The 25792-nt window shown below is 35.3% G+C and overlaps 1 pseudogene; it reads left to right on the top strand.

The window, feature by feature from the left end:
- Positions 1-13414: 13414 nt before the first annotated feature.
- LOC124841397 (WAT1-related protein At1g25270-like) lies at positions 13415-20165 on the top strand (annotated as a pseudogene).
- The last annotated feature ends 5627 nt before the right edge of the window (positions 20166-25792 follow it).

Raw genomic sequence — 25792 nt, 5'->3', positions numbered from 1 at the left:
ATTACTAACTATATATAGCATTATCATTAGTGCAGTAAAAATCTAAATGTATCAGGATGCGTTATACTTCTGCTTACAATGACTTTTACCTTTTTTGTTTCTTTTCAATATAGATTTTTCATGCACCTTAGTTCCCACAAACCAGAATGAAAGTAAGAACTTTATAGCACAATTTAATTGTATAATATCATTTTTGAGGATAAGGATATATAGAGAAGTACTTTACCATCTGAAAGTAGCCTCTCGATCAAGTTTGTTTTCAGAGAGTGCCACACTCCAAACAAAATTCAATGTTATGGCATTTCAAATTCTCTACACAGTTCTGCTATAAAAAATTAAAGACAAAGATGTTCAATACTAAAAATTAAATACAAAGATGTCTAAGGTTCTTCTTCTTCATTACATCTATCGTTTGGCACACTTCCTTGATCAAACACCTACAATATAACATAATAGTTAGTCGGTTATATATTTAAAAAAAGATCATACAAATAAATTTAGCAATTCTTACCGATGATGGTTGAAATGTAGCAAGTTGTGAAGACAATTGACCCGGATAATTTTGCAACAATAATGATATCACTGTCTTCATTTCATTGACTTGTGTTGTCAAATGAAGATACCTTTAAAAGTTGAAATTATTAAAAAAGTAAGAAAAATGATATCTAAGAAGTTGATCATAAAAAGAACAAACCAAGTAATTGATAAAATATTCATTAACCTGAGTTTGTAATTCAACATTAGAAGCAGGAGTTGAAGATGATCCACCATGAGAACGAGCATGGACTCCAAAGACTTTAGATGGGCAAGGATCCAAACCTAAACCGCGAACGCATCCACAATGCTCTTTGATTCCTAAAGCATGAGCCAATGAATCTGAACTGGATATTTCTTTTGATTGAGTCGATGATATTGTAGATTCATATGCTTGAATTTTTTTCCTACATACAACATTTAATAAAATAGTGAAATCATCTAAATCAGATAAAACAATTCACCCAATTTCATTATCAATAGATATACAATTATCAATGCACAAACAATTTGATTCTAAGTCCAAACAGAAACAACACCAGATTAAAGAGTTGCGATGTTAATTTCCAGAACCAGATTTCAAAGGACTATTTTTACTACACTATCAGAAGACATTCAATTCAATTTTCTTTGGTTCAAGTATTTAGTTTATGAACTGATATGATAGCAATGGTTTAATATTGAATGAGTATCGAAATTGTTTATTCCACAGATATAAAATTGTTTTAATCCATCACTTAAATATGCACGAATTAGAAGAAGAGTTTAAAAGAGCAACAGTTTGTTCGGTTGAGAGAATAAGTGAGACAAAGGTTTAACTAATTATATTCATCCGTCACTTTTGACCAGTTGATAGGATGTCGTTGAAGCTATCAAATTAATACTACTTTTCAATGCAACTTCAGTATTGCCAAGTAGTATTCAAGAAAGTAGATAGGGTTAAAGTAACCCTGAGTCGTCTCCCAATGAATACGGAATTGTCTTTCAATATTTCAATCTTATGAATGCAATGTAATGCTCAAGAATAAAAGTATGTTTGGAGAACGTTTAAAGAACAAATAAGAAACTTAAAAATAGTTATGATGAAACAAGCTAATTCCACTGCTTTTCCAAGATAGATTCATCATCGGTTATTAAAGTACATTCTTAATTAATTTGAGGACGATCATGCATTTAACCAAAGTAAATTCTCAATCAAATGCAAAACCTTTCTAGATTATTCACAATGAATTCAACCAAAGTACATTCTCAATCAAATCCTATTGTGTTTAATCATGTCTATTCTTAAATCTCCTGACCAAATTAAAAGCTAATCAATCAAAGTAAATTCTTAATTGATTATAGTTGAAATTATTACTACCAATCAAAGTACATTCTCAATTGATAATAAAAATCATTTAATCATATGAAAGTTCCTAAATTAAATCAAAGTAGATTCTCAATTAAACCTAGAAACCCTAGAACTCATATAATCAATATGCATGTAGATTCAAACACATTATGATGCAAAAATCTTTGCTTTTAATTTGATAGAGAGATGAAATACATAGAGAGAGAACAACTTAAATCAATAATCAAAATAAACAATTGCATTAACTCAACCTAACCTCAGAATCCATAATGGAATTACAGCAGAATAGCCCTAGATGCTTAGCTCTCCATGAATGGAGATGAATACAAGATGAAAGAAAAGTGAGAGAAGTAGTGAATGAATGAATGAATGAATAGTCTTCTGCCTCCCCTAAGTCTCTATATATAGGGCTTGATTGGGCTTGGACTCTAAATATTCAGTTGATAGAATCTTTTATCTTATATCTTCCAAATAACTAAAAGATTTAGATAATTATAACATTATTTGGAAGATATTTTCTGTTGATATTCCCAAATTAAATTAATTCAACAATTGAATTTTATCTTTTAGCTTTTCTGAATTTCCAAAATTACACATAAGCCCTGAAATTTCCTCTATCTGCACTTTAGCCCCAACTGAATTTCCCAAAATTGAAACAGAACCCCTGTTTAACCAACCTTGACCAGATTCAAATCTGTTGACCAGAGATGTTGCGCCCAATGAGGGACTAACACGTGTCAGCCCCTTTCCCACCCAAAGTTAGGGTTTAAGATTGGGGGGAGAGGGAGCTTCTATGCCTCTTCCTGTGCCGCCTGCTTGAATGAACTCCACTTCTCTCGCACCAGAATTTTCGAATGGAGATGGCGGCGATTTCTATGTTTCTGGGTTTGTTTGCAGGTCTGATGAATGAAGGAGAAGATGACCCGCGCCATGACTTTCGAACAGCGGCGCTAAGGTTTGGCGAAGGTGAACTGCGCGAGGAGGTTGTGGCGGCTTGTGCGATGTGGATCAGTATTAGGCGACGACCTTGCTGCTGACTGGTGGTGAGGATGATTCATGCGGCGGCACATGGAGGAGGCTCGTGATGTTGGTGTCGCGGCCTTGCGATTCTGGCAAGGATGGTACGCGAGAAAGGTGAAGGAGATGACGGCGAGGGAGAAACTGCCATGGTTGAGGCATTGTGGTGGCCGGATTAGGGGGTTTTGAAAGCGGAGACCATTTCGCGAATGGAGGAGGAGCTCACAGGTTTGGTGGCGACAGCCTTGGTGGTTGATGGTGGTTGCTGTGCGACGGCGCTGGCGATGAGGTGGTTGGTCAGATCTAGGGTTCATAGCGGCGGTGCGACATTGGGAATTAGGGTTTCTGGGGAGAAGATGATAATGTGGCAGAGGGGGGTGATGTGGCAGCATGTGGTTGGATAGAACTTAAGGTTTTAGATTGCCATATGGCATGATCTGGTGGAGTCTAGTTTAGGAGGGGTGTGTATAGGAAACTTAGGGAGGTGTAGTAGAAAAGGCTTAGTGTTTGGGCTTGGTTGTTGGCCTGTTTCAGAAATAGGAGTGTATGTAGGGATTTTAGGAGGTGCAAGGGTAAAGTCTATCTGTTTGGCCCATCTGTACATTATTTTCCAAATAAAACCTAATTTTGGGCCTTGAATTGCCATTTGGACCAATAGAACTTATAATTTCAGCTGCACAAATAAACGTAAGAATTTCCAAGAATAATTTATGCAATTAAAATCACTTTTTAAGTCCCTTTTAATTCCAAACACAATATATCAAATCATCCCAAATCCTCTTTAAATCAATCATTCAAGCACATGAATTTCATCAAAAAATTTAATTTTAAAGCATAAATGTGGGCATAAATATGCACTCATCACCAGTATAATACTTCCTATAACTCACCATAAGAACAAAGTTCTAATAACCACACACTTCCATTCTACAACTTAGGTACATGATAACACACAAGCTAGTTTAGGCTTTGACCATCAATTTCCTATCTTATGTTCATATTACACCATTTATACAGTTCACATAATAACATACATTCGACACTTAACACAGTTTTAGAGTTTAAAGATGAGTTCATGCAATACCAGACATACATAATCAAGTTATCTATAATATTAAACCAATACTCATAAGCATTACTAATCATATTAACTCATTTGTTTCACAGTTCAAACAAACTCAATATTTAAGAATGCAATTTTCAATGGCACAACGTCAATCAATGTGAACAACAACTCATAATTACATCTATAAATTTCATATTTATTGCACTAAATTGTTATACATCTGTACCAGGAATAAAACTTACTCCAATTTCTCTTGCCTTATCACTAACAAAAGCTCCATTGCTCTTCTTATGGGTACCTATCCAGACTTTTCCTCTGCTAACTTTGTGCCCACACTCTCTTTCCTATGAAAATGGACGAATGCATATATAGTAAGTATGTCATAAATATAATGAGAAATAGAAAGCTGAAGAACAATAACACTTCACCATTTCTTCCCTCTTCCTTGCAATGCTCATTCGGGCAAGCATCAATTTTGGTGTAATGAAGACCAAGCTTGTTAATGACTATTTTGGCTTCATAGAATGAATTTGGAATTTTAGCATGTTGAAATGCATCTGCTAGAAACTCTAGTATCATGGACATAGCTTTGTCACTTATTCTGCATAGACATTTGATGTGATACAACTTCACCAAGAATGAAAGTTTTGAATATTTATCACATCCTTCATATAAATTTTGTTGTCCATCTTGCATTAATTCAAAAATATTGGTCCCATCATGACTTCTAGTATGGCTTGACTTTGCACCCATCTCGTCATCATCCGCCATGTCATTGTTAGAGCAATGATGTGCAAATACATCATTAATCATTTCACACATATTATCATTAATTTCAACTCTTCCACCATCTTTTTCTCGGCCATTACTTGAGGAGCTTCGACCATTACTTGAGGCGCTTCGTATTTACTCTTCTCTCCCGTGTAGAAACCACACTATTTACCCTTTTAGAAAAGGTTTAATAATTAAGTGATCATATACTTCTTCACGACTTTGCCATTTCTTAAAATTGCATTTCTGACATGGACATATTATCTTTCCCCTAACACCACTATTACTTAATGCAAAGTCCAAGAAGGTATCCAATCCTCTCATATATTGACTTATATTTCGAGGCATGTCTATCCATGATTTATCCATTAAAACGACCTTTGTTCATGTCATGAGGATTGAAAGGTTAGAATAAGTGACGATATTCAACGAAACACTACATAAGATGAATTTACTAAACTGATTATAAAACTAAGTAGTACTAAGTTTATAGAATTGAAGAATTCAAAACTAAGTAGTTCCCCTACTTAGTTATGAAATTGTTGCTTGGAATAATTTAATACTAAGTAGTAAACCTTAAAAGTAAATGTTGATTGAATAAAACACTAAGTAGAGATTAGTTAATTCTGTTTCTGAGTAAAACACTTATGAATAAAACCTTTGTAAGAGGGGGAAGAGAAGGGAGAGGAAAAAAATGAAAACTAATTCTGTTTCTGAGTAGAGAATAATCAAATATATATATATATATATATATATATATATATATATATATATAGAGAGAGAGAGGAAAGAAATGAAAACTAAAGCTATAATAATTTTTCACTTGAATAGTCAAAGTAAAGCTCTTTGATTCACTGTCCAAACTTTGTTGTAATGTAATTATTACAATATCTGTGACAAATCCAAAAAATGTATATAATTATTAACTAAAATGCACAACATCTTTAGTTAATATCTATAAAGGTTATGCTTCCAATGCAAACATCAAATGTTCCTTCTTCTTGTAAAGCAAAATTTCAGCGGGAGTTTAACTTGATATCCAAAATTAAACATAAAAATATAATAAGGGTACTTCTTAATTTCTTTTCTTACTTAAGTGCTTCATAATTTGTCTTCTTCTCTGCACTCTTTGTTATTATTCTTCTAATGGTTATAAAACCTGTAATCAATTTATAGTTTTTCTTTTATATATTGTTCATTCACTATTTTTATTCTATATGAGAGTTCTAACTATACATTTAAATTCCTCACACATATATATTGTTCCATTATACTGCAGACCTTCATAACAATTTGCTTCTTAAGATTTACTGTGGTTAGTCATAAAGGATATTAGAATGATCGAATTTTAAAGACTTTTTTAGTTAACTGGATGATTGATTAGAGAGAAGTAATTTAGCTACAAGTATTAGTAATTTAAACTCATTTTGCAGTTTATAGGCGCCTCTGTGGAGCCAACAATGATGATAATTACAGAACTTTTGGAAGGTTCGCTACATAAATACCTAGGGAGCATTTATCCAAATGCTCTTAGTTTAGAGCAATCCATAAGTTTTGCTTTGGATATTTCTCAAGCCATGGAGTATCTGCGTGCAAATGACATTATTCACCACGATCTAAAACCTGGTAATTATGTTTAGTTATAATGATAAGTATCTATACAATGTGATATTTGAATGACTTTTTACGTTTTGTTGTATATCTTGTCTTCTCTGAAATTTAGTATGTATGCGTTTAAATTAACGTTTTTTGTTAACTTATGGAATGTCTAATGTAGATACAGACCAATTAAGGGGATTCAATAAATATAAGTATTTTTATTTCTTTTCCTTAACAATAACTAGTTCATTCACAATAGTCAAGGAAACTCATTAACACTGATTGATTTTCATATATATATATTTTTTCTGAGTACAAGAGGTGTAGTCATTTCAATTACAAGTTATCCATGACTTCTTTAGGTAATTTGCTTCAGAGGCATTAAGTCTATTGTCTACCCATTAAGTTTCTTGTCTACCCATTAACCCTTGCAATGCCAAAATGGTGGATATGAGTTAAAAGAAGACCATGTCACAATACCAAACCATATAACAAAACAATATGATGTAAATATTGACAACTCACAGTTTTGACATCCCATATCAATCAGTCTCCAAGATAGCAGCAACTAAGCCAAACAAAGCAGACACAATGCAAACAAATAGTTCCTAATACTCATATATAATAGATGCTCAAATCTCAAAATTTACTCTCAAGTGTGAAGATACAGAAAACTAATACTAGAAAACTTATAACTTAAAGACAAAACCATCATTGACTTCAGGCAAAGCATACAAAAACAAATCAGCAACTACAAATAAAAAATAAAACACAACAAAATAAAAATGCAGTCCTAAGAAGTGTGAAACAAATGCTTTGAGGGCTGAAGAATAACACAGATACACACATTACAAAGTTTTATTGGTGCATTAACATGATATCTTCCACCTTCGGCAACAACGACTACACAAAGATTCTTTCCAATGCCAAACCAACAAAATCAGCCCTAAGACATGAATGAAGACCAACAACAAGATCTAGAAAATCCTTTTAGTATTAGGACTTTCAAACATTTGATATTAGTAACTTGTTAGTTATCCTATATTATTAACACTTAGACATTTTAAACATGTTTGGAATTTATAAATTATTATGTATAAAGATTATTATTAAATCAATATATGAAACTATTATTCAGTATTGTGTGTCTTTGTAACATTGAATTGTCTACATTGTATCATTGAATTGGTTATACATGTATGTGTAGTCTTTGTAACAAGTTTAATCTTCCAATCTGCCAATCTGCCAACTCAGTTACATGTATAGATTTATCCGTATGTAACATTACCTACGAATATATTACATAGGAATTTTGGTTCGTCAGTAATCCATATATAAGACATTGCATACGAATTTTGAGAGCTACATACAGATTTTCACTATATGTAACTACATTTTTTTTTGTAGTGAGAGCAAGTTGGGTGGATGAGGAAGGTGTATGATTAGAAGGTTTAGGAGGGTTTTGTGGGTGCGGGGTAGGGGTACAAGTTTGAACTTCAGCCACAGTCTTTTGGTTGATCAAAGATGTATTGATATCTTCATTAAAAGCTTTTTCAATGAGAAGTATTGATCTTTGCGTCTTCTTCGACAATGATCGAGTGAAGAGAAGATTGTTGTTTATCACGACAATTTCAGGAACAACATCAGCAAAATTAGGTGAATTTTGAATGACAAATATTCACTAGTGTAGTAAAGGGAAACGACACCGATTATTTTCGTATATAAACAACGGTTCATGAACCGAGGTATATACAGACGAGGCAAAAAGGCCTTTTTGCCTTGGTTCTAAACCAAGGCAGTATGTGGGGATCTTTTGTCTCGGTTGGTTTGAAACTGAGGCGGTAGATGTTTTTTTTCTGAGAAATTGGGTCTTTTGCCTATTCAATTTTTTTCTCTTTTTATTTCAATGGGACAACAGAGGCGGCAAACGAAGCAAAAAGCAGCGACAAAATGGTCGAAGGCAGCAAGGAACGGCCGGTGACGACGACAAACAACGGTGGCAACAAGGAAGTGACGACCAGTGGCAAGGATAAGTAGAGGCATCAACGTTCACACGACAAATGAAGTGACGACCAATGATGGAGGCAATGGCGGCGGTCAGTGGTGGAGGAAGAATCGACGACCAGTGATGGAGGCAGCGGCTAGTGGTAGAGGCACCGGCGGCGAAGCGACACGAAGAAGTTGTTTGCACAAGATGAGAAGCGGCTCTCTAGCGAAAGAAGAAGAAGAAAGAGTGAAATGTGCTTACTCTTTTACGCTTCTTGAATTTAACTATCGAAGAGGCTATTACCTTAGTTATAAATACAACCGATGCGTAAACCTTCCAGAAAAAATTCAAAATAAAAGTATAAATCGAAAATTTTAAAAAATCTACTAACTATAGGCTTCAGTTCGTAGTTAAACTGAGGCATAAAGGGTCTATGACATCGGTTAAAATGGAACCGAGGTAGTAGATGTTGAGAAATAGATTTGAAACGTTCAGAATCAGAGATTGTCAGTTTTTGGCAGGACATATTGCCTCGGTTGGTCAGAGAACCGAGGCAGTAGGCCTATTTCAAAAAAGTTATCAGGGATTTTTGCCTCGGTTACTCAGAGAACCGAGGCAGTAGACCTATTTCAAGAAAGCTGTCAGGACTTTTTGCCTCAGTTAGTCAGAGAACCGAGGTAGTAGGTTTAAATGGGAAGAGAATCAAATAGTAAAAAAATCACTTTTTTTACGGGTAAAATTATTTGTTTACCTTTTCATTTTTTATTTATTATGCGTTACAAATTATTATTAAAAATTGTGTTTACTTTTTATATTATTATAAACTATTTAGTCTTGTTTTATGAAAATGAATATAAAATATCATTTCCAACCAATGGTATATAAGTTATATTTTTGGAAATAGAGATGATTTCGTGAACAAAGATGATAAAGATGAACAAGAATGGTGAAAATAGGATAGTTTCGGCGGTTTTGTAGAAACCCTTGCTAATCCCAGCGGTTTTTGAAAAACCCCTGCTAACCCCGACCGTTTTAGCAAAACTCTTGCCAATTCTGACGCAACTTTTTCTAGGGGTTTTGGTATCCCCGGGAATTGTATTTTCTGGAGGTTAAAACTCCGCTAACGTTAAAATAACTCCTACTAAAATTATATATTTTTGTAATGACATCAGTTCATACTGAATCGAGACATATAATGTTGCTAAAATTACAAAATTGCCATTACAATTTTATACGTTTCGATTTTAAACAAACTAAAGTATAATGTACGAGTTAAAAAGTTATTTATTTACTAGTGATTATGTTCAGTTGAGCGTTTAGGTAGGTTTGTTCAACTCAAATCCTTTATAAAATAAAATTATTTTTTTATTCTTATGTGTCGACTTAGTCGATGCGACCCTTTTATAAATAAAATCCATATTCTTATTGACTTGTTCAATATTATTCCTATATAAATAAAATTTTAATTTTTTATTATTATTTAACTTGAGGATGAGCAACATTACTCCTTTATAAATTAAAATTATCTTTTCATTTTTCAGCATAGACTCAACTGACTAATCTCTTTATAAATAAAAGTTAATCTTTTTATTACTTATTAAAATGTTGATTTTTTTATCATTATTTAGTAATATTATTTTATAAATAAAAATTATATTTTTATTATTCAGTGGTAGCTTGATCGATACTATTATTTTATAAATAAAAATTATTTTTTTCTTTAGCATAAGTTAGACCGATACACTACAAAAAATATTAATATTACCGACGGATCCATATCCGTCGATATATCTTAATTTCCGACGGAATTACCGACAGTGTTTTTATGTGCATTACCGACGGATTTATCGAAGGCTTTGGGTCGTCGGTAAGTGATATGCGCATTACCGACGGATTTACCGAAGGCTTTGGGCCGTCGGTAAAAAGAGCGGGAATTGCGGATGACATTACCGACGGATTTACCGAAGGCTTCTGACCGTCGGTAAAAAATCAGAATTTTTCGAAACCAGCTTCGCATCCAGTGCCAATATATGTATCAAACACTTCTCCTCTCATTTCTCTCTACCACCGTTCTCTCCACCACCGCTGGACGTGGCAACCCAATACGTGCCTCTCCTTCTCCCGCGGAAGCCCCTTGCTCTACTGGACCGTGGTATTCGTGGACGTGCAGCCTGCTGGATCACTTCTTGTGGACGTGCAATTCTCCAAGGACGCTCCCCTCTTCTAATTGATGCACCCCCTTCCATTCAATCCCCTTCAGCCCGTGAAGTGCTTCCAAGTGTTGCTGGACACTCCCAACGCTGGACGCTGGAAACGTGAAGGTTGTACGTGGGTTTCTGCTGGATACGCTGCCCTCTTCTGGACCGTCAAGCTAGACCTGCAATCAAGCTACTGGATTCTCCTTGCAAGCTCAACTTTCGTGTGCACCCTCCTTGTTGCCAGCGTGTCCAGCCCCATCTTCAAACTTGTTGGACCAAGGTTGCCTCTTCAAAGCTTGCTGGAAGCGTGATGCCGTTTTGGTGGCGGAGTTTGTGGAAATGAAAAAAAAAAATTACACAGCGACGAAGGAAGAGGAAGAAGATGAACCAGGTCGCGACATTTACCGACGGATTACCGAAGGCCTAGATCCTTCGGTAATTACCGAAGGCTTTACCGACGGCCAAAAGTCTTCGGTAATTACCGACGGCCAAAAATCCGTCGATAAAGTTTACCGACAACGTTTTTACCGACGGTATTTTGGCCGTCGGTAAGCCGTCGGTAAATGCTAATTACCGACGGATTTTATACATTCCCGACGAATTATGACCGTCGATAATCTCAATCATTCTTGTAGTGATATTAGCACTTTATAAATAAAACTTAATTTTTTTATTATATATTGTGAGCTGGCCAATGCTAGTTTTTTTATAAATAAAATTAATTTTTATTTTTATTTTTTAGCATGGACCAGCTAATTAATGCTAGCGTTTTAAAAATAAAAATTAGTTTTTGTTATTATTGGACCAACTCAAGCACATGAAACATCTCCAAGACCGACGCTTCTACTGTCCATCTCAACAACACCTACACAGTATCGTAGAAGTGAATTCAGCTCTCAAAATAGGTCACAATCCCTGGATTAATCTGACTCATCATGAATTTGAGTCGAATTAGATTTAAAAAAATTATATTTTTTTTATGCAGGTCAGATTTCAACCCGACTTATTTAGACTCGACTCATACGAGTTGAACCCAGAGTGAACCGGATCGGGTCGGGCCGGGTGACCCGTTTTGACAGATTTAGAAGTGAGTTATCAGTGTTCTTGTAGTGTACAGATGAGAAAATATAATTCAAGAAAGTGAAAAATTCCTAAAAGAACAATATTACTGTCAAAGTTTGTTTAAGAGAATGATGGGGGAGTTTGAGGAGAATTAAGTTGCTTAATTAGATTAGAAAATCCTATCTTTTTTAATAAACAAACGATTTTCAACTTCAAGAACTTTAATAAGTTTAGCCATTGGCTACTAAACTGCCATCTTATAGGGATAACACTTTGGTGGTTTGAAGTACAGACTATTGCATTCATTATTAGATCAATTATTAAAGACCACAACTTCACATAAATTATATTTCATGAAATATTTCTGTAAATAGTTCATGGAATTTTTAAAATTCATGTGAAAATTTGTAAGAAAATAATTTTTTACGACTTTTTATATAGAAAAAACTTATAGTATAAATTATACAAATTTTAATAAATTCTAGTAGTATACTACCTTTTTATTTTTGTTTTTGTAAATGTTGTAATCGTTAGAGTTGCTTTTGTACCTAATTTAACCTCACTTTCCACTCACATTTAACATTCAATTTTCTCTGTATTCATTTTTCTCTTATTACATTAACTTCTAATTAGGAATACGTTGACAATCAGCCAGTTCATAAACTTAATTTTCCTTTATTGTAAATAATCATTTGTTAATATGTATAACATTACAAAATAATTAGTTTGATAAACATATCTGACTAAAAGAAAATCTGTAGAGGATATTTACAATTTGTTGCTTTTTAGGGTTATCTGTTCTGAATAAATTGTATAAATTTTTTTGCGACAAGCTTTCAGGCAACTTGTGTGGTGCCTAGTTACATATTATCAATTATATTCATATTTCCAAATTTAAACAAAAACTGATAAATTTAAAATTTATTAAATTTATGTTGGATGAAATTCATACTAAAAAAACTATATCATATATATATATATATATATATATATATATATATATATATATAACATTTATAAAATATCACTAAAATATAACATAAGAAGTTATATTTTATTTTTAATAAAAAATTTATTTCGTATGACGTATGTGCATACGTATATATATTAATTAATTTCTAGTTTGGTATTCGTTAGAGAGATAAAAAGAAAAGTAATTATTTCTTCCTCCTCCCTTTTCTTTCAACTTTTTGCTATAGAAGGGATATTTTAGGCAAAAATCATTATTCATTTTCGACCCCATTAGCTGAATTAGGAAAGACTGACATTTCTAAACCATAACTCATTTTTTTATTTATCTTTCATCATTTTAATTATTTAATTTATTAAGTATAACAAGAATAATGGAGCGTCTTTTATGTCGACGTATTAGTTTGAATATCTAAACATTTAGTAAAAGTTAAAAAGAAAACAAAAAGTATAATTTATTATTTAAATATTTATTCCTGCTTTTTTTACAAATATTTTATAAAGAATACATCTAGTTTACATAGTCTTTAAGAGTGTGATGCGATGGACATATACGGATTCTTTGATAAGAACAATAATTTAGATTAAAGAAACTATAATAATAATAGTAACAGTAACATCTCAAATCCGTCAATGTTTAATAATACATAATTAATACATTTTTATGTTCATATACAGATTATGATATGTAACGAACACGTGCAATGCATGGAAGGAACGAAAGTTTGAGTAGTAACTAATAATCCCTATGAACAAATATAAGTCTTTGTTGATATAGAACCTTCACACATATTTCTCTATTTTTTCTGTTTTCTTTGTTTCCTTCATCAAGCAAACGAACATATACAACAGCCAATACAATGAACCATATAGTGAAAGTGATGCAAGAGTTGAAGCCTCCCTTACTGATGATGCTAGTGCAGGTTGCATACACGGGAAATACTGTGATTGCTAGCCTCGCCATAACTGATGGAATGAGCATTAGAGTATTCAGTGCCTACCGGCACATTTTTGGAGCTGCTATCACTTTTATTCTTGCTTTTATTTTCGAAAGGTGAATTCACACATCATAGCTTATTGTATTTTGTAATCTTGACATCATAGTTTATGCATCATTGGATAATTTTTTACTTTTCTTTTGACAATCAAAACAGAAAAAACAGACCAAAGTTGACATGGAGAGTGCTCGTGATGACATTTCTTTGTGGATTATTTGGGTATGGTTGATGCAAACTATTCAACCTTCACCTTTTTGTCCTTATTATTAAATTAATTTGTACAATAACTTGAATTCAAATAATGTTTATTGATGATATGAATGAATAGGGGGAGTTTATTCCAAAATCTTTTTTTCAACGCCATAGCGTTGGTATCAGCAACATATGCTAACGCTGTTTTCAACATGGTTCCTGTGGTCACTTTCATCTTCTCCTTTCTGTATGGGTATGTAGTCATGACTCACCAGTTTTCACAGTCATGTGCTATTTCCTTTTTGTGGGAAAGAGAATTAAGAAAAAATGCACTGATTTTTTTTATCTTTTTTGTAGCTACGAAAAGTTAAACTTGCGAACTGTAACAGGAAAAACTAAGGTGATGGGAACGATAATTGGAGTTAATGGGACAATGATGTTGTCATTCTTTAAAGGAGTAGAAATAAATATTTGGAAGAATATTCACATTAATCTTATGCCTAAAAAGGATATCGGTCAGAAAGGAGCATCAGATGGAAAACAGTGGATAGGTGTTCTAAGTGGTATTGGATGTTGCTTCAGTTTTTCAATATGGCTCATCATTCAGGTATATGTTTCCTGTTGCTTTTATATGTACACATGTTAGATCTAAATATTAATGTTTTTCTCTCCAAATAATCTAACAACTACTATCATCTATGGAAATGAAAAAGAAGAAAAAGTTATTGTTTCGACTGGATCGGTGGGGACCCTGTAAAAACACACAAACTTACTGTCGAAGACGAACGGGCGGGCGGCGAAGATGAACGAACGGACGACTGATGGCGATTGCTGGAGCCGGGCGGACGATCGATCACGAACGTTGGAAACGGGCGGACGCCTCTCTCCAGCTGATGCAGATTGGGCGGACGGTCTAATGATGTACGAACGCTGTTCCTGGACGGGCGTCCTCCCTCTCCTAGCGCTGCTCCATACTCCCAGTTGGGGAGGGGCCGGGTACCTGCTAAAGGCACTCCGACGCTCAAGTCAGTATTATGACAGAGCGATTGTGATGCATGTATGCATCGTTCTTCCAGTCGGTCAGAGTTCATACCTGAGACCTTTATTTATAGTGAGTTGTAATGGGCTTTTACCTTTTGGGGGCCTGGGGACGGCCCAATAATACCTTAATCTTCGTTAAGGACTTTAATGTGTCATTAGCATTTAACCGTGTAATCAGCAACGTGCGTCGGTTGGGAATGATGGTCGGTCAGGGATGTTACCCTAGGTGGGCGTCCAGCTCTCGGGCGGACGTCCAATCCTTGGGCGGATGTCCAGCTCTTGGGCGGTCGTCCACTCCTTGGGCGGTCGTCCACTCCTTGGGCGGACGTCCAGCTCTTGGGCGGTCGTCCACTCTTTGGGCGGACGTCCAGCTCTTGGGCGGTCGTCCACTCCTTGGGCGGACGTCCAGCTCTTGGGCGGACGTACAATCCTTGGGCGGGCGTCCGGCTCGTGAATACGTCCGGATTATTGGGCGGACACGCCAACTTAGGCGGACGTCCAGCTCTTGGGCGGTCGTCCACTCTAGGGCGGACGTCCAGCTCTTGGGCGGACGTACAATCCTTGGGCGGGCGTCCGGCTCGTGAATACGTCCGGATTATTGGCAGACACGCCAACTTAGGCGGACGTCCACTTCTCAGGCGGACGTCCAGCTCTTGGGCGGTCGTCCACTCTAGGGCGGACGTCCAGCTCTTGGGCGGTCGTCCACTCCTTGGGCGGACGTCCAGCTCTTGGGCGGACGTACAATCCTTGGGCGGACGTACAATCCTCGGGCGGACGTTCTACTTTGGGTAGACGTCCTCTATCGGAACAAGGTTGTACTAAAGGACAAGGTAAACATTTCCTCTTCAAAGTGTGTGTGATTTATGTTAGAGTTTTTTAATCCTTTTTAAGAGAGACTCCTACTTTTACTTTTTTTTCAACTCCATTTTGAACTCTTATTGTTTCCTCTTGGACTCTCTTTTGTTTTTCATTAAGAATCCTAAGCTTTTGTTCTAAGGAAGCAAGATATTTTTTCTTTTCAACTTTTTCTTTTTTTTTTAAAGAGGGTTTCTACTTTTAGCAAAAAATTTAGTGATTTTAGTTCCTTGGCCACATGTGTTAAACTTGGTTGGATTTCTTCACTAGAATCATTACAAATTTGGTAAGAAGGTGCCTTAGACATTCTTAATGTTTTCAAAAATATGCTATGCACAAACAAACTGCTTAGTATTTCAAAAGGAGTTTAAGAGACTTAAGGAGGCAAAAGCTACTTAAGTTCACTTCTAGGAAAGGGAGGTGAATCACAATAGATTGCTTAAGAACCAAGTCTTTCTTAGCCAAAGTTTATCTCAAGTTTTCTTGCACCAAATATATCAAAGGGAACTAGACTTAAAATAAATGTAGATACGTACTAAGATACAAACAACTAAGGAAAGCAATTAACCTAAACTATCCTATTTAATGGTAAAGTGAGAAAGAAATTTGGACCACCAACTTACCAACTAAAAGTAAGAAATTTAATATCTTTTAGAGGTTCTTCTTAGGAAATGAGATTGAGCACCAAAGACTCTCCTAAGCAACCTAACAAGGCTGAAACTTACAAGGAAAACAAAGCAAGATTATAACTCAAAGAAATACACACAAACTTTAATCTTCTTCTTAAGTGTTTCTTTCACTTCCTTCTTGGCTACCACACAAGACTTTGAAGCTCCCACTAGGTATCCATCACCTAGGATGCTACCTCCAAATGTTGGATCACCTCATAGATAACCTACACCACGAGGAAATCACCAAAATCGAGAAGTAGGCCAACCAAAAGCAAGAAAATGTCTAAAAAAGAATCAAGGTTACCAAAAGGAGTTTATGTATGACAAAAGAAGAAAACCAAAGGAGACAAGCAATAAATTAAAGGGTAGGAAAAGAAGGTTAAGCACACAAAAAAGGTTACCTAAAGAAAGGCACTAGAATAAAAGCACAAAAACAAAAATTACTAAAATAGAAATTAGTGCTTCTTGTCTTTGGCAAGCTTTGAGGAAATAGGACACTAAGACCACTCCTTTAAAATCAATTTCCAAGAGTTTGAGCTGCTGGATAGAGCCCAAAACTCACAAAATAGAGAGCACAAGTGCAGTAAAATATATTTATCAAACAAGATAGTGGTAGTGATCAAATGCACACAATTTGAAGTACCTTTTCTAGGCTCTTTGGGAACTATTTGTAACCTTTTCTTTGAATCTTTTATCACTTCTTTTTCCACTCTTTTTAAGTGAAAAACAAGACCACCACACACAAAAACAGAGTTGATATTTTGAAATTGAAAGCTCAAGAAGGAAGCATATAGAATAAAAAAGTAGAATATGAAACTCAACAAGACAAAAGGTATGGAGCGGAATTTGGTGGGGAAAGGGCTAAGAATCTCGACCTATGTGATTTAAGATGGAAGGGAGAGATGTTTGATGATGCTCAAAGAGAGGTTAGGCCAACTCTTGAGGAAGGTGACTAGAGAAGACCACTTGGGATGCTGACCTTGGGTGACCTAAGATGAGTATTATGGCTCAAAAATGACAGCATAATTTAAATTCAAAGTTGATTACAGGAGTGAGAGACATCTTTATTTATAGGCTAAGGGTGTCTCCAAATTGTAGAAGCTAGACCTAAAAACCCAAACTTGGCTAGCTTGGAGAACAAGATGAAAAATCCTCTCCATTAGGAGGAGGAAATGTGTCAAAATTCCTCTCCATTAAGAGGAGGATGTGGCCACCATCTATGGGAAATCATCTCTAATGTGAGCATCACACATGACTACACACACATAGGTGGGATGCCTCATACACTTGCTCACCAAATAAGGTTGAAAACTTTGACCCCTTGGTTAAACTAGCTCTTTGACATCCACTTGGATCAACTTTGGACCTTGTCCCTTTGTTGACTTAAGTGGCCAAAAACTTTATTTTACTTGGTCCAAATACAAGATCAAAAAATAAGTCCTACAATTACTAGATTCATAATACAAAGTCCAAAATTATTCCACCCATGATGGTCTAAAAGAGAAAGAGAGCTTTACTTCACCTTCTATTGATAACTCTTCTTATATTTGCTTAATCATACTTCTTACAATTGGACTTTTAATTAGGATTTGTCACCAAATCGACCTTACATGAGGTAAGCTCACTTGGTCTTGTCATACATAGAGACCCACCCTAATGTTTCATTAAATAAACTGATTCAAACTTATAAGAAAGGTTTTTCAATCTATATTTAATTCATATACAATTGAATGGACCAAATCTAGAGTTTATGAATATAAATTTGAATTTGAGCTTAAAAACATCAAAATAAATTTAAACTACTTTAGATTTGAATAATTATGGATTGAATGTGAAGATTTTAAACTCTTAGTTTTCAAGCTAGAAATTCTCAACTTACTTTGCACCTTTGGAAGGAGAATGAGCACATAACTTATTATACACTTAACAATATTGTGAAGAATTATGTTCTATTATGCAACCTTTTTGTTGCGTGAGGTAATATTTGTCACTTTGTAATTTCACTATATTTTTTTAACTTGTAAAATCCATGATAAACATCAATATACTCCTTAACATTAACAATATCTTAAATTACATCTATAATATATCATCATATAAAATATTATTAAAATAAACAAGAATCAAACAAAACTCAGAACCAAAACCATAACCAATTATATGATAAAAGTCTTGGTATAATTGTATACCACCGAAACATTCCCTATAAAAGGCCTAAACTCACCATACAACAATTTCCTCCTCGAAAAATGTTACACTTTAAAATCAATATCATTACAAAACTTTACACATTTTATGCAATAACCTCTAACAGACCATGGAAGTATCTTTTCATCAGATAAAGCTTGACAAGCCAAAGTTAAATCACATTGTAGCTAGAAACTTCTAAATCCAACACTTAACTCGAAAAAAAAAAAAGCATTTTGAATTCCCACAAATGTAGAGAAACTCCTAATAAAATCCTAATATATTTCTTCTACTTCTCTTTAAAATACCTTCACAAACTAATAAATCTGCACTTCGTTCCATCCGTGTTAAATTTAACTCAAAATACGTGAGGAAACTACCATATAACCCCTACCACTGTAATTTCGTTTGGTAATCCTCAAGAAGGTAGCATTTTTTAAGAAGAAAAATTAGAAAACTTTTATACCCATCAGTTTTCTTTTCTTGGCTCATTTTCTTCTCATTCTAGTAAGATAAGTACATAGACATGTTACATATATGATGTATGTTTTTTTGCTTTAATTAATACGAGTAGGCATGTGTTTGGTGTGGTTTTGGATACATATTTGTTGAAGCTGTGAATGTACAATATAGGCTAAGCTGAGTAAGGAATATCCAAGCCACCACTCAAGTACATCGTTAATGAATTCAATGGCGGCAGTACAAGCCACACTCTTTGCCCTTTGTGTTGAAAAAGATTGGAATCAATGGAAGTTGCCTTCAGCTATTAGGATTTTGGCGGCACTCTATTCGGTACACTAATAACCATTATTCAATTTCTATATCATTTTTATTTTATTTTCTTCATATTTCAAATTTTCATCACATTTTACCTACTGCGCTATCTTTCCGACCTTTTTTTCTCATACTTTAACTCCAAAATGAAATGGAAGTTTGCCATTTACTTATAATTCATATTTTGAAACTAAAATTCTGTGGCAGGGAATTGCAGTCACTACATTCGTTAATATTGTCACTTCGTGGTGTGTACGGAAGAAAGGTCCATTATATGCATCTGTATTCAATCCCCTTACCCTTGTGCTCGTGGCTATCACCGCTCCACTCTTATTACAAGAGAAACTATACCTTGGAAGGTATAAACTATTTCTTTTGCACCATTTTTTCACTTAATAAACATTTAGACCTTGTTCGGTAAAATTGTTGGTAACTTGTGGTAAACCTTAAATACAGAAGATAAAACAATATATATTTATGAATTGGGAGTTACTTAAAAGGTGACATTATAATTATGTACTATGTACTCTTTTACTCTTCTTCTATATTGTGTCTTGTTGCTAAGAAGAAGAAAAAACCTTGAATAAAAAATTGTCATGCTAATTTCTCTCGTGTGACTGATATTTATTTATTTTTTAATATGTTCAGTGTACTTGGCGCAGCGCTAATTGTGTGTGGCTTGTACATGGTGCTGTGGAGTAAAAGCAAAGAAATGAAACAACAAACTGATTTGGTGTCATCAGAGACAGAATTAAATAGTACGACTGAGGTTGTTGTAGTGTCCACCACCAATAAGAATGAGTTAGCAAAAACAGGTGAATAGTAAGAGCAAACTGTAAACAAAGGCTCTTAAATGAATATTTGGGAATCTGTGTGCGCGTGTGTTCTTATAAAGTATTTTAAGAGTTTCCACTGCATATTATGTTGTACTATATATTGAACCAGATGGCCTTGTTAACTTCAGTCATAGTTCTTCCCTTTTCCATCTTCTTCCCTCATATTCCAACTTATGATTTGGCAGTCATGTGCACAACAACAAAGAAAGCAACTAAGAATACCATTGGACAGATTCAAATTAAATTCAATTACAGCACTGCGCAAATGGGAACCATGTTTAAGAAAAAAATTTATCATAACAAATCATATCACACACTACTTAGTTGTCCCTATCCCCACGCACACGCGCAGACACGCACAAGCACACAGGTACAGGCACGCACACACGCACACATGTGCGCAAACGTGCTCGCACGCACACGAGAGAGAGGGAGAGAGATAGAGAGAGACATCTATGTGATCACTTTGTTACAACAATGACTATGCATTCATTATACAAAATTTTTTATCTGCTACATATATTAAAATATTAGATATTTTATATAAATATTTTATTTTATTTTTTTATTTTTAGTTAATTTGTTATTATTTTTTGTTTTTATTTTGAATTTAGTCTATATTTCTTTTATTATAAATATAACATTTTATCTATATATTCAACATAAGATAAATTAATTTCATATGTACTTTTTCTTTTATTAACATTATATTAGAGTCATGAGTCATTGTTATATTATATTCTAGAGAGATTTGTTATTTGTTGCACATATTATTTTACATGTTATCGTTGTTAGACCATATATTAATGTCTAGTCTCATGTTCGAAATATTTATACTACACTAATGCATTGAAAGTCTCGTGTCAAAATGTATATAATTGCAAACGTCACCTTACAATATGTTGAACAATACGATTTGAGTAAACAATTGGTGGAAACCAAGAATAATAATAATGTAGAGATTGAAGAAATCACGAATTTCACATAAAATGAACTGAATTCATGATCTAAGCCAAACTTTGTAGTTCTTAAATTATAAAAACAGCAAACTATTTCTAAAAAAAAAAAAAACTCAAGACCTGAAGTTCAAATACTCCTAGCTAACTATGTAGTCCAGGATTCTATGTATCTTCAAGAGAAAATGTACTACAATGGAAGAAATTCAAGAAATGTTGTTAAAAGGTATGTCTTTAGCTTTCCATGTTCGGCAACTTTGAGTCTTTCCTTCTTTGCCCAAGCACTAGTACACTAAGAGGATACTGCACCGGTTCTACAACCGAGGCATATACCGACGAGGTAAAAAGGGGTAGGTTTTATGCCTCGGTCGTGAACTGAGTTAAAAAGAATAGGATTTATGCTTCGGTTTTTACGTAACCGAGGCAGTAACTTGTTTTTTTTTTTTAAGCTTTAGGATGTTGTTGATGTTTGTTCTTATGCATCACCCATCTTCCACTGCCATCACCCATCTTCCACTGCCACCAGCATGATTTCCCACTTTCAGAGCTACCAACACAACAACGCAATTCCACATTTTCAGTGAAACAAGAATGATTCTCCACCAGAATGAAACTCCAATCAAAAATCCAATCAAAAGTGAAACAAGAATGAAACTCCAATCAAAAATCCAATCAAAAACTCAAGCAGAAACTCCAAAAATTGAAATCGGAACCTTAGACGAATCGGAACGACCACTGCGCCCCGCCGCAAGAAAAGGAACGACCACTGCGCCCTTGCGTCTTTGCCGCAGTCCGTCCACAGATCGCTGCACCGGAGCAACGAAACCAGACCGGGAACCGCACCAAACTCGCCAATCAGGGCACCGCTGCTCCTGCATCCGCTCTGTTCTTCGCCAACAGCCTCAGCTTCGCCGTCGCCTTCACCGCCACCAACGAAGAATGCAGTCCGTCGATGCAGATCTGCCCTCCATGCGCCCAGATCTGCCCTTCGTCACCGCTGCGTCGTCGTCGCCGCGTCTCGTCGCCGCTGCGTTCTCGGTGCCGCGTCCTCGCTGCCGCCGTTGCGTCCACCGTCGTCGCACATTGCACATCGCGGAGGAAGGGAGCGAGGCGGAGAAGACGCAGAGAAGAGGCAGAGAAGAGGCAGAGAAGAAGAAGAGGAGAGGTGTTAATTCGGGGGAAATGAGCAGGGAAGCGTGATTTAAAGCCCAATATGCCTCGGGTGTATGCCAACCAAGGCCGATTTAGAGTCCAATATGCCTCGGGTTCATGCCAACCGAGGCCGTATGTTTGCTACGTGAGGATTATGCCTCGGTTCACTCTGATAACCGAATCAGTATTACTTTTAGACACCGGTTGCTTAACAACCGAGGCATATAATGCTTTTAAAATTACGAGACTGCCACCGCGTTTTGATATGCTTCGGTTCAGTAAAAACCGAGTCATAATGTACGAGTTAAAAACGTCATTTTTTACTAGTGAAGATTCATTGACAAATCTCCCGAACTCAACACTATTACAGATTTCACTACTTATAGCTAGCTACCTATAAACTGGTTTAACCTACAATTACAGGTTAAAAAGATTTCCTACAGTAGTACACTTCAATGTAAATTCCTCTATCCAGTGCATTTGGTTAATCTGGTTCAGCAGGTAACAAATCTAGCAAATGTATTTAATGGTTGTGATAGGTTGCTCCAGGTCTTCAAATTGTTCATTGGAGTCCTTAACTTGAAACAATAGGTCACTACAGCTTGGTTCAACCTTTTAATTCCACCTTTAGTTGCACTGGCCACTTCCAAAACAAGTTGCTCATCTTTAGCTTTTGTTGCATCGAAGCTTATTAGAAAGGATTATGGTCTATATGAACGAATAAAAATAAAAAAAGTTAAAACTTGATAAAGTCCTAAAACTAAAATCAACAGAAAGATATTTACACATTCTTGAGTGATTTTAAGTTTGCAAAATTTCACCACTTGGATATTCGTCAATTGTATTTGGCATTTTTCAAGAAATAAAATTTGAGTTCTATTTTCCACTTCTCACCTCCTGGCTAAGGCTGGGCACATTTAAGTTAAGAAACTTAAATTATAGTTTATCTGTACTGTTTTAAACTTAAAAAACTTAAAACTACTTTTACTAAAAACTAATTATACTGGTTAACAGTTCAAAAATACTGAACTATTTCATTTTGAATACAGTTAACTATGGTTTCAGTTTTCCTGTTTCCTTTCTCAATCGTAGGTTTTTCTATTTTCTTTTTCCATCACAATTTCCTGCTGCCACCATTGTTGTCGAAGACTCGGGTTCTGAGAACACTTATCGTTGGAAAGAGAAGCAAATCTGCAAACCCACGTTTTTCCCTTTCCCTTTCAAAAGAGATTGAAAAACCTTGGCATGGTAAGGTGGAAGAACGAAGGAGAAGAGGGGGAGCAAAACGATGTCGTTGAGACGGGAGCCGAAGGAGGACGCACCTGAGTTCCAGAAGGAGTCGATGGAGTTGCCGGCGGGGGGAGAGGGTGAGGGCGGGAGGCCGTCGCCGAAGAGAGAGTAGTCGAGGAAGGACTGGACGCCGGCGAGGGAGGAGGCGGAGAAGAGGTCGGGGTGGGTGAAGGGGGTGTGGTCGAGGGAGAAGTTGGTAAGGGAGTTGTCAGTGACGAAGATGGTTTTGGCGGCGAGGAGCGTAGGGAGGCGGCGAGGAACGTAGGGAGGCAGGCGCGGCGGGGAGGAGGAGGTGGTCGGAGAAGGGGAGGCGCTGGGAGACCACGTGACAGGGAAACAGGAGAGGATCCAGAGGAGGACAGTCCAGGAAGGCATTGCGTGTGATGAAAAGTGTGACTTTGAACTTAAGCAGTTTACTGGATTGTACTGCACTAAGTGCACTAAAATTAAGTTCAGATCAGTTTTTCTTAACTACTTTTTAGTTCAATTCAGTTTCTTTGAATTATTATATAGTTAATTATAGTTTGGTTATAATACAGTACAGATAGTGCAGTTTGCCCACCCCTACTCCTGGCTTGGCTATCAGCAACATTTGCTACTTCCATTATTTGTTGGAGTTTTAAAAGAATTGAAGGAATGGGTTAGTAGAAAGTAAAACAAAGAAATTGTTATATTAAGTCTATTTTTTTATTGAATTGAAAAAGACTTTAAATAGATCTTAACTCAATCTGAAAGCCAGAAAATAGGAACTACAGACATTCCATGTTTTATACCTTCCTAAAAATATGGAAGTACTCCTAAATTTATTGAAACAGTCAAATAACTTCAAAAATTAAAAACCTATAATATTTCAGCATGAAAAAGTGTTATAACTGTATTGCAAATCTTCTCAGCCCAAAGCAACGGGCACGTTGCTTGGTGAGGGCTACTTTTCTGTTGGTCAAATCCCCTTCCGCAAGACTTGCAAGTGGGATTCTAAAACATAGATTTTGTTGAAATCGTAAAGTGCGGTTTCTTCCGTGGATTTTCTTCCTTCTCTTCTTTCTTTTAATAATATTTTGGATTTATTTTTTATTCTTTTTAGAGTTCTTTTTGTTACTTACAATATCTTTCAAAATTTTTGGAAACTTTCTATTATATTACAGTGTGCTATATATTACGAATAAGTTCTCAAGAACCGTAGATCTGTTATAGAAAATTTGGCAACAATATTTTTTAGTATTTCCTTAGGTGTAGTTTAATTAATCTTATAAGTGCTTATTGGTCAAGTTTTCCAGGATATAAGAAGAATTTCTCAAAATATCTATAAGAATCTCAAAACTAGCAATGATATCTAAAAAGAGTATAAAAATAATCCAGAATATTTTTAGAAGAGAAAACGAGCTAAAGAATGAAACTAATAAGAAGAAAGGAGAACGAGAAAGACTGATTTTGGTGTGTTTTGGAATGAAGGAAGAATTCTCTATTTATAGAACTATGGTAGAATAAAATCAATAAAAAAATTAAAAACAATAAATTATTTAAGGTTAAAGAATTTCAACTTTGCTTAAAATTGCAACGTTGACAATTAAAGTTTTGAATGTTGCAATCCAATGTTATTCTTTTACAATCAACATTAATATTTTATAACAATCCTCCACTTATTGCAAAAGAGAGTTGAAGGAAAAGATACGAAACTTTTATCTTGGGTCTCATAGGATGTAATGCATCAAAGTTGGTATAGCAAGTTATATGAACCAGTCTTAGATTTAGAAACTTAACACAGTGTAGTTGGTATAGAAAGCTATATGAATCAAAGACACTTGACGTGTGTTAGAGGTTTAGTACACCCCCAAAATCCTTGTTGTTATCGCTGTGTTGTGCTTACTAGGCCATGCGTGTGCCCGATATTCATGAGTGCACTAGAGATCATGCCAAGATCTCATGCAAGCGGTCCCACTCGACACTCATATAAGTGATTTCATCAAGTGTATGCTTCAAATCATACACCACTCATTAGGGATATGAAAATCATTAAAAACATTGTTTAAGCTAAAATTCTTTCACCATATAGAATTTAGTGACAAAGTTTAACCTCTTAATAATGTAGTCTTTAGCACTTTCACAAACACACACACCATAGGAAGGGACATAATTGATTAAAATCAATTTAGTGCTATTACAACTAAAAGGTTACTTGTTTTTACCCATATAAACGTTATTCATGGGATCTCCAATCAGAAAGGTTGGGTTACCATCACTTGTTTGTTTGCAAGTGGATTAAGTCTCATTCCCCTCGATGTTTTT

The sequence above is a fragment of the Vigna umbellata genome, chromosome 9 (assembly GCF_029865625.1).
Source record: "Vigna umbellata cultivar VRB3 chromosome 9, Vumbellata_1.0, whole genome shotgun sequence".
NCBI lineage: Eukaryota > Viridiplantae > Streptophyta > Magnoliopsida > Fabales > Fabaceae > Vigna > Vigna umbellata.
The sequence above is the reverse complement of the archived record's forward strand: the minus strand, read 5'-3'. Positions and strand labels throughout refer to the sequence as shown.